The sequence below is a fragment of the Malurus melanocephalus genome, unplaced genomic scaffold, assembly GCF_030028575.1.
Source record: "Malurus melanocephalus ecotype Western Australia unplaced genomic scaffold, MMel_1.1 scaffold_109, whole genome shotgun sequence".
Classification (NCBI taxonomy): domain Eukaryota; kingdom Metazoa; phylum Chordata; class Aves; order Passeriformes; family Maluridae; genus Malurus; species Malurus melanocephalus.
This window is the reverse complement of record NW_026623341.1, coordinates 1,346,358-1,356,232: the sequence shown is the minus strand read 5'-3', so window position 1 is coordinate 1,356,232 and position 9,875 is coordinate 1,346,358. Positions and strand designations below refer to the sequence as shown.

The following is a 9,875-nucleotide window of genomic DNA, read 5'->3' as shown; positions in this document are numbered from 1 at the left end:
CATCAGCTAAGGTTTATTCTGGCTGTGCTTTCTATATCTCATTCACATTTGCATTCAAAATATGTTTATGATTTGTGGAAAGAGCTCTGGAAACAGGGATGGAAACCAGTAGTTCGTTCTGGCTGTTCTAAACACAGAACTAGAAAATTGGATTSCCTCCTCTCTGGGTATTTRGTGYTCTTTTCTAWCRATCTAAAGCAGCCACCATAGAGATWATCTGTCATTGTGGAGTACTTAGAAATGGACTACGAAAAGTGCYAGAAGAAACTAGTATGGCTAAGTATTGTCTAAATGAAGAAAATTAAAGAGGATAAGTTCTGAAACTCTGACAGTCTAAACAAAAACACAAGGCAGATAAAAGAGGCTTTGAAGAGCAGTTAACACAATGTGTCTTATCTATTAAYATGTTTTTCCTCTGTATTTCAAGAGCAGCATGTCAGTGAGCAAGGCTGAATAACACTTTTAAAAAACAGAGAAGCCAAGGACATTACAGTAAAAGTGAAATCAGTTTTTAAATATTTTTGCACTTTATTCTGTCTTCACTTACAAGAAACTGAGGGAACATTTAGTTTGGATTCCTTCTTTGCATGGGAGTTTTCAAAAGATCCTTTTGGAAAATAAACTACATGTGTGATAGTTGAATAAACAGAGAAAATGAGCATTAGAAATTTTTGATGTCTTCAATGACAAGTCACTTTCAGGCAGGACATAAACTGTGATGACAGAAAAGGTTTTATGAGAGCTCCAGGAAGCTACAAGCTGTAAGACTTACGTTGTGCTGCCTCAGGTAAAGTAATAGAAATAATATTTTAGAACAGAATTGGTGAATATACAGCTAAATATTATGTAGTTAGGAACAATGAACATGTCTGGTTTGGGTGGTTTTTTTACGATAACTTCTACCCTAAAACTTCTTGGAAGATTTGGAAGAGTTAGCTGTTGTGTTAATAATGGATTGGAAGCTTTCTAAATTTCCAGGAGGCTGCTGCTGAGTCCCATAAAACAGATATTTAAGGAAAGGGAAAAGCTAGAGGGTAGGAAACAGTAAAACAGTAAATGTTTATTGTAGCTGAAGATCAGCCATGAAACTCTACAAGCCAGTAAGTTCTTTAATGCCTTGAAAATGGAATAATCAGTGGAATGAAAAACAGTTCACTGAGGAAATCAAGTTAATCAGTTGAGGAACTGTAGAAGAAAGAGTATTTTGGACACTGAAATTGTACTATGAAATGGCATAATGAAGTTGAGCATATGTTTGAAATGCACAGAAGGACAATTAAAAAATCCTGACTCGGTTTACATTGAAAGAGTAAGGAGGAGTATTTGGGGTTCAAGCCTGATATTTGTGTAATTGTCAGCTCAGTATAAAGCAATCATAAAAAAACCCCAAATCATGTGTTAGAAATTGTTAAGAAAATAAATTGAATATTCTGTCGCATCAAAGATACAGTATAGATGTTTGTACCTTGAATGCTTGCAGTTTCTCTCTTCCCATCTCTGTTTAAAGAGATACATGGAATAATGAGTGATCAGAGAAGGACATTGAAGTTATTAGTGTGAAAGCCATCAAAGCTAATCCAGAGCTGAAGAATAATAGGAGACTRGCAGAGAGACTTGTATGTTTGATCTGTTCYTCCCWTTCTATAATCATTGATTTAAAGTAYTTCTGGAGAATGAAAACWCCTGAAATCAAACARGARAGCTGTCACGTTTCCTGTGATWGAATTTGGAGTTTCATCCTCATTGYRACAAAAYTCTTGGTTGGWTRTCATGAATCAATGTTAAACAAAAAAATAAGAACAAACCATTTTGGGCTTACCAAAGTGCAATTCAATAGYTGATCTATTTTACCTTGAAATGCCAACATATTCCAGCCTTTTTTACACTAACATTAATTGTTTTATAGTTTTGCTTCTACTTTAAATAAGACATATTTGAAAGTCTTTTACTTCCTTTAAGGACCTTGCAACACTGCTGTGAACAATTGATTATATTATCCCTCTCTCCTACCTTTATTTTTTCCCATGATTCTTTTAAAGAAGGCATAAAATCAGCTGAAGTCTATTCCTAGAGATAAATTCTGAAATGGGGATTTTCACATGGAAGAGCATCTGGCCTTATTGTTTCACAAGTTGATTTCTCCTCTCTCACAGCCCCTGGAGTAGAAGTTTCCAGGTGAGCAGTGTGTRTTCCAGGATTCTTGCTCTTAAGCAGCACAACGATTAAGAAACTGAAAAGTGTGTCATGAAACCTGGGACTTATTTTAACTTCCTTTTCTAAAAACTTGATCTTGTTAGAGAAATGGAGCTTAAAATTTTGGTTTCYTTGTGACAGCAAGAATGCAGTACTTGTCCCAAATCTTGACAGCTGTTGAGATACAGTTAATGTCAGAAAAATCTTATATTCTCTTTCCCTGCAGAAAATCCTGCAGAATAAGTTTGTCTAGTGGAAAAGAAATACAGAGAATTAACCGAGGCAGGGCTAATGAAGCAATTGTACCACATGGAAATTTTGAATGCATTTGGTCAGTTGAAATCACAACTTTAATATGCCAATTAAACCTTTTTTAAAAATATAACCATCTATATAAAATCATCAATATCAGGTTTGAAAGTTACAGTAGCYATGCTGGTTTCGTTATTTGTTCTGAAATTGTCCTTGACAGCTGAGGTGAGTAAATCTTATATAAATCATTATGAGCATTTTGAACTCCCACAGGGTGGCTGCTTATCTGTAGAGGAAAAGGGTCTATTCAGTAAAACACAAACCTGTTCTTCAAGGTTTGAAGATCTCTACCAAAACCACTTTGGAAAATGAGAAGAAAATGTAGCTCTTAAAAGCAACTAATAAAGTATCCACACCTGAAAAACAGACTCCAGTGTAAAGTATCCACACCTAAAAAACAGACTCCAGTGTTCCCACTCTTTCAGGATTTTTTGGGTCTACTTTGTATTTGAAGTYACTGATCTCCAGTTTGTCTTTTATGTTTGTTTCTGCTTGTCACGGAATCACAGATTAACTGAATCATTGGCATTGGAAGGGTCTTCTGAAGATTGTGCAGTCCAAGCCCCCTGCCAAGACAGGGTCACCTGTAGCAGGTGACACAGRAACACATCCAAGTGCATTTTGAATGTCTCCAGAGAGGGAGATTCCATGATCTCCCTGGGCAGCCTGTTCCAGTGCTATGTCACCCTCAGTGTAGAGCAGTTCTTACTCATGTTGAACTTCTTGTGTTTTAGTTCATGACTATTATGCCTCATTCTGTCGCTGGGCACTCCAGAAAGAGTCTGGCACCATCCTCTTGGYACCTGCCTTGGAGTTTTTTACATGTTTTAGTGAGATGCTTTCTTAGTCTTTTCTTCTCTAGACTAAGTCACCAGACTGTAATGCCAACTCTTTAATCTTCCTTTGTAAACTTTTAAACAGCATTACTCTTTTAAATTTTTAGTGTTGTCTAACTTGACAAAGGGAGTCCATTGTGTATTCTCTGTTACCACAGTTTCACATCTTTCAYAGGACAGGTGGGAAGTGTCCTTATAATCTAATCATCAACAGGCAGGAGAAATAGATTTCGATRCTTCAAGGTTATAAGTGGGCTAAAATTCAACTAATGGCTAATTAGCTAAATGCATGAGCAATTGAAGCCAAGACATCTGCCAAGTAATTACTCTGTTTCACCCCTTAAATAGGTGTGAATGTGCAAATGCTCAGAATGCAAATAGTTCTAGGTCTGCACTGTAGCAGAGGATGATTWTTAAATCTCCCATGGGGAAAAGATAGCAGTAGTTTGTGATACTGGCTTTGTGTATGCTGGGGAAAACTGCAGTAAACCCTAATATGCTATATTTCTTGTGTTCCACTAAGGTTTGTTGCTTGTCAGAAAGGTAAAAAAAAAAAAAAAAAAAAAAAAAAAAAAAAACAAAAACAAATAAAAAAAAAAAAAAGGCTTCCTGTTTTAAAAAGAAAAAAAAAAAAAAAAAAAAAAAGAATTTTTCTTAAATTTAATGTTGCACTGAAAAAATACTGCAAGTGAAATCAAGAAATATAGAATTTGCTTTGGAGGAAGGACAGCCTCCTCCTTCCTTGCAGTGTTTCTGCTCACTTGTGCAGTAGAAGGGCAGAAGCTAACTGCTATTKCCTTTTTGCTGCTGGGAGTCATCTCTCTAAGGGTAAACTGTGAACAAAGAAGATAAATCCTCTGTCATCACTAAGTTAATCTCTACATTAAAGAGACTGTCTTTGAGCACAGTAAATTTTGGTTAAACTCTTTTGAAGGTGCAGAGGGATGGGAGAAGAGTGAATGTCAGGGAAATAGGATAAATGTTCACTGAATGAGTGAAAAAAGCTGTTCTTGTAAGTAATCATTGGGGAAAATAGTGCAAAATACAGAAATTTAAGTACTTTTGGGATCTTACAAAATGAAAAGTATGAGCACGTAGGTAGTGTTTTATCTTACAACAACGATGAATTGAGACCTTATATTTTCTCAAGTGGATGTCTTCAGTGGTATTTCTGGTCAATGAGAAGTATTGTGTGCTTTGTTCAGCTCACAACTTATTAATTTGATCAAGTGAATAAGTARGATTTGGGGGCAGGTACAGTGCAGGTGAAGTGGCAGGAAAAGGGTAAGTAATCTGGGCTTTTTAGACCCTTCCACTTTCTCACTCAATGTTTTTATCCCTTGTCTCTCTCTCTCTTTCTCTGAGTCTCTTTGTCTTCTGCTACAACTGTCTTAGTTAATCAATTTATTCACAGTACAGTGTGTCTTAGAATGCCATAATTTCTGATGTTGATATACCGATACCCCTGTTGCAAATAAACAAGCGGTCCTCCTTCAAGAGTCAGCTGCATTGCCTTTTGTTTTGAAGTACATTTTAGCATCAGGATGAAAATGCCATCCTTTTCTTTGTGCAATAATGCTTCAAAATGTAACAGTTTGTAAAGTGCCATACAAAACTGAGATTGAAATGTTATTGTCAACAACTTTAAAAAAAACCTCAACAAAAAACCAAAAACCGTACACAGCAGTTAATTTCAGAGCTATGAARTATTGATATCTATCCTGTAACCTTGAGATTGAGCAGAAAGAAGCTTCATATTTTTTTTTTTTTTAATATCCATTGGCTTTATTTAAAGTCAGTAGATAAAATACGATCAAAGAATATTTGTATAAGTATTCATATTCTGTTTGTATATTTGTATATAAAGGCCTGTCATTTGTCCAAACATCTAAACAGTGAAAAAATCCACTCATATGCATATTTGGAACAAAGCATAGGGATTGAACCTGAATAGGGCTGTTAACAATTCAGTTAATTTTTAAATAATATTTTGAAAGTGCTACTTGTGTAACATTCAATTTAACASAGGAAACAGGATTGCATGAAAGTGTTCAGCCAAGCAGTTGTCAATACCTGCTTTACGCTGATCAGTGTGTTCAGGTTTAGTTTTTTTTGTTTTGCAATGGAATTGCTTACATATTTCCAGAGAGATTTAGTTATTCATATTTCAAAATCACTGGCTGAAATAGGAAAGAATTATGTYAGTCTTAAGTGACAGTAAATTATTTTGTTTGGCAAATACAATAAAGTACTATACAAAGAGCATGAAGTTGGAAGGGCTTTTCTATTGTTTGTGATTTTTTAACTTGACCTAATTGCCAAGTAACGTCTACCTTTTAGCAGAAAAAAAGGAACACAGAAAACTCCTTAACATATACTGACTTAATTTTTAACTTATTTTTTTACAAGGGAAGAGGGAAACAAGCCTCCCTTCTGACAGCTACAATATCACATTCTGTGAAATGCTTTACATTTCTTGGTTGCTTAAAGCAGAAATTGTTTGCAAGTGGTACCATTATTTTCACCTTTCACAAYAGAAGAATGAATTAGAAAAGGAATACTCAAGGAACGCTAGTTCTTCCTATTCTTTCAATCTGTATGAGATGATATTCATCACTCTAGTAGATCTCAGTATCTTTATAATCTAAACAGAGTTTATGGGATCTTATGTGAAAAAGATTTTCAAACCTACAGAAATTTCCTAATACGGTTATGTAAGAATGCTTTGTAGATCTAAAATTCTGAAAAATAACCTGTTCTGTACTTTAGTTATTGCTTTTTTTTTTAAAAAAAAGGGGGGGGGGTGTGCATATTTCCAACAGTATTAGCAAAGGAGTACAAGTGGAAATACATTTAGGAGAACTTTTCAAACTTTTTAAAATCAGCTTCGTATAATGCATGAGGCAACTCTGTAAATCTGAGTGATAGATTTCACTTCATCATTTTTTTCTCAGAGTACATGCTACCGTATTTTTTAAAATATAATTTAAAGCTTAACATATTAGAGTATATTAACATGCTACTGCTTAGACAGAGATGAGGGAAGTTTGAGGAATCTGTGGCTTTGATTAGTTCTGGAAAGTTAGATGTGGTTCCATGCAGGAAGAGGGCATAATTTTAGATACCATCCTGAATATTTTGTAGCAATCAGCTACCTTCGACTTTCTACTATAGAGAACATTCYTACAGAAATATGTCATAATGATTCTGAACACCATCTGAAAAACTGCATTGCAGTAGCCCAATCAACAATTTTCTGGTTGCAAATAAACACAGTAGAAACCAAATTGATGTACACAAATTGTTGAAGTTTCTTATGCCACTCTCCTGTGGCAGAGCAGAGACCATTATTCTGACTGCAAGTAGAGAATGTTTATTCAGGATTTATCTAGTCACCTAAAGAGGTACCCCTATCAGAGGATAAACTGTMTAAGTGTCTGTGTGATATTATGCAGAAGACTGGCGTAAGCTATATTTAAACAGGCTGCTAACCTCTGCTGATTTTGTAAGTGAGGTGATACTATTATATGGAGTCAGAGTGGAAAACATGGTTTTAACACCTGTTGTCACAGCTTAAAATAATAATTTTGTGTAATAAAATTTTGTAGTCTGCCTAATATTTGAGTTCTGAGTGGTTTTACATGTCCAGGAAGGTTTCAGAAGTGCAAATTGCAGAAATCATAGAATATGCTGAGATTGAACTCGGTCGAACTCCTGGCCCTGTGCAGGACACCCCAACAATCACACCATGTACCTGAGAGTGTTGTCCAAACACTTCTTGAACTCAGACAGGCTTGGTGCTGTGACCGCTGTCCTGGGAATCCTGTTCCAGTGCCCAGCTACTCTGGATGATAAACCTTGTCCTGATATCCAGCCTACACCTTCCCTGACTCAGCTTCTTACCATTTCCTCGGGTCCTGTCACTGTTTACAAGAGTAATGAGACAGTAGCTGCTCCTCTGTTTCTGCTCATGAAGATGTTGAAGAGCACAAATCCCTTCGGTCTCCTCTTCTCTAGGCTGAACAAACCTAATTACTTCTTTGAAAAAGGGATATGCTTCTGAGAAGTAAACCCATAACCATACAAGCAAGGCAAAGTTAAGACTTAAACGTGAGGAGTTTTTTGCTATAAACACAGAAATTACAGAGAAAGGAAGGGCTGTGTAAATTAGGCTGGCTRTGTTTCACAGGGAGGTAGGTAGATTAGTCAGGAGAGAGTTAGAATACAGCATTGTGGAGAAGTCACAAGAAGCGCAGACTTAGGAAGCAGTGGTGCTGCCAATGGACTTAATGTGCTGGTGTATGTGAAGTAGAGACCGTGGAATTAAATTATTGTTAGAAGCTATAACAGGAAAACAGACTGGCAGACTGGGCTGGAGCTTCGTTGAGAAGAACCTGGGTGTTTGCAAACTGAGCCTGAGCCAGCAGTGTGCACAGGTGTGGTAGTGGTGACATGTTTCCTTTGGTCTTGTGCTGTCATTGTCATCTCCAGCCTCCTGCAAATTCCRATACTGTCATTGTGGTGGGTTCTCTTGGGAGAAAATGCCAGTGGCATCCATGTCCCCTCATTTTCCTCCCTTTTTCCACCTAATGGTTGTATGTTTTGCTTTGCATTAGGGAACCCAATAAACAGCACACACACAGYTTAAGCAGTTAGTGTGCAGGACCTGTCCATGACCAAAGCATGTTCTAATCAATGCTGTCAGCATCATAAGCCTGAACAACCTATAAGGAGTGTGARCAGTTCCTGATGAAAACTGCATGAATGTTGTTGTAAAGTTTATGCACCAGAAAGGGTGCCCAGAGAGTGCTGCTCATCTGAGCATCTGCTAAGTCTGCACACTTGGAGGTAAATTTTTCAGATATGTACCTATTGCACTGGTCTTTATCTATCACTGTGCAGATTCCAAGTATTTCTTCAATGTTTTTTCCCCCACTCACCCTTTGGAATTGTGGCTTCTCAGTTCRGGGGTGGTTATATGATGGCTTTGCTTCATCTTAAAGAATTCACAGGTTCTATTTCAAGAAAATTATAATACAAGTGCAATTTTGCAAGAAAGACCAGTAACTGCAGCTTCTTAATTGCACATGTGAGAAAAATGGATCTATTTGTTATTTTTTTTCTCTGTACCATTTTTCAATGCACTTCATAATCTTTATATTTCAAGGTAATAATTTCAAGTGCATTTAAAAAAAAAAAAAAAAAGAAAGTGAGTGTACTTTTTTTTATGGACTCAGGGCAATTAATTGAAGCACTACTCAATCTTTTAGATCCAACACTGAAAGTAAAGTTCTTTTCTCATCTTCCCACAGATCATTTTTAATATCTACCATAACAAGTCTTAGGAGAATAGAACAGTATAAATTGACTGGAAAAATTAAAACGTGGAAATAAAAATAAACTAGTGCATTTCCTGCCAGTTTGTCTTGATTAGCAAAGGTAGACTTAAAATAATGCCTCTGTTTTTTCCATTGGAAAAAKGTGAATGTCTTTTTAATGTTTCTCCTGTTATATATATATTTATATATAATTTTTTTTCTATAACTTTCTAGACTTTTCTTGTATTATTCTTCTATTTGTCCCACTCTATTCAGTAAGAAGGTGATCATCCTTCTATGTTKCTTTCCSAGTTCTACACTGCCAATTTATAGGRTGTTGGACCAGACCACTGAGYATTCATAGTATGGGGACATCACCAGTACACGAGTCTAATGAGACCTTTCTGTTTCCTTGTCTTGTTATTCTGTAAGTCAATATTGCAAAAGCTTTCTACATTATTTTCAGTTCACTGGGTGTAATRAGCATCAGCTCAGAAACTTAAGCCATTGCTAAAACTGAAGGGGTAAATGTAGCTCTGTGGTTTGAGAGAGTTATTTCAACTTTTAGCAGAAAGGTTGAAGAATAGTGGCATCTGATCTTAAAAACAGAACAAAGYGGAAGTGCATAGTTATTTTTTGTCACTGTGACTTTCACTGCACTGTATAAATTATAATTTTCTGTACGAATAAATTTAGCAATTGTATTATGTTGGAWATCTCACTGTTTATGATCAAATTTCTCCTTAACCATTATTCTTATTATAAATCTAGGTTAATTGTATGTGTTCACATATGTAGACAAGTGATTTTTTCTCTTGCCTCCAGAAGGATATGATATATTTCTCAGAGGTAGGCATTATGCAATTTATCARCCAATCTTTGTCAGGATCAGGTTCTTCTCAGTCAATGCTCCTCATCCTTTGCTCTCATGATCAGGCCATTATTTTCAGTCACCCTCTGCATCATTTCCAGTCTTCATTAGATGCAGGAGACGCATRAGATTCTTTATTTTGAGCAAAACAATATTCCAGGAAGAGTAGGATTTCAATCTAAGATTTCAGAATATAAAGAAAGGCAGAGTCAGTATTGATTCAGGTATTTGCACATACAGTTGTAATTAAACAGCCTTTATATAGGATGACAAATTGTAATTAGGACAACTGACTTCTTGCTCTGAAAAAAAAAAAAAATTAGAGAGAATGTTTGTGCCTCCTTC

At 36.0% G+C, this 9,875-nt stretch overlaps 1 protein-coding gene across 1 annotated transcript in view; it reads left to right on the top strand.

The window, feature by feature from the left end:
• Positions 1-9,875, top strand: part of EYS (eyes shut homolog) — a 685,229-nt gene that overhangs the window by 384,313 nt on the left and 291,041 nt on the right. The gene's annotated exons all lie outside the window — the stretch shown is intronic.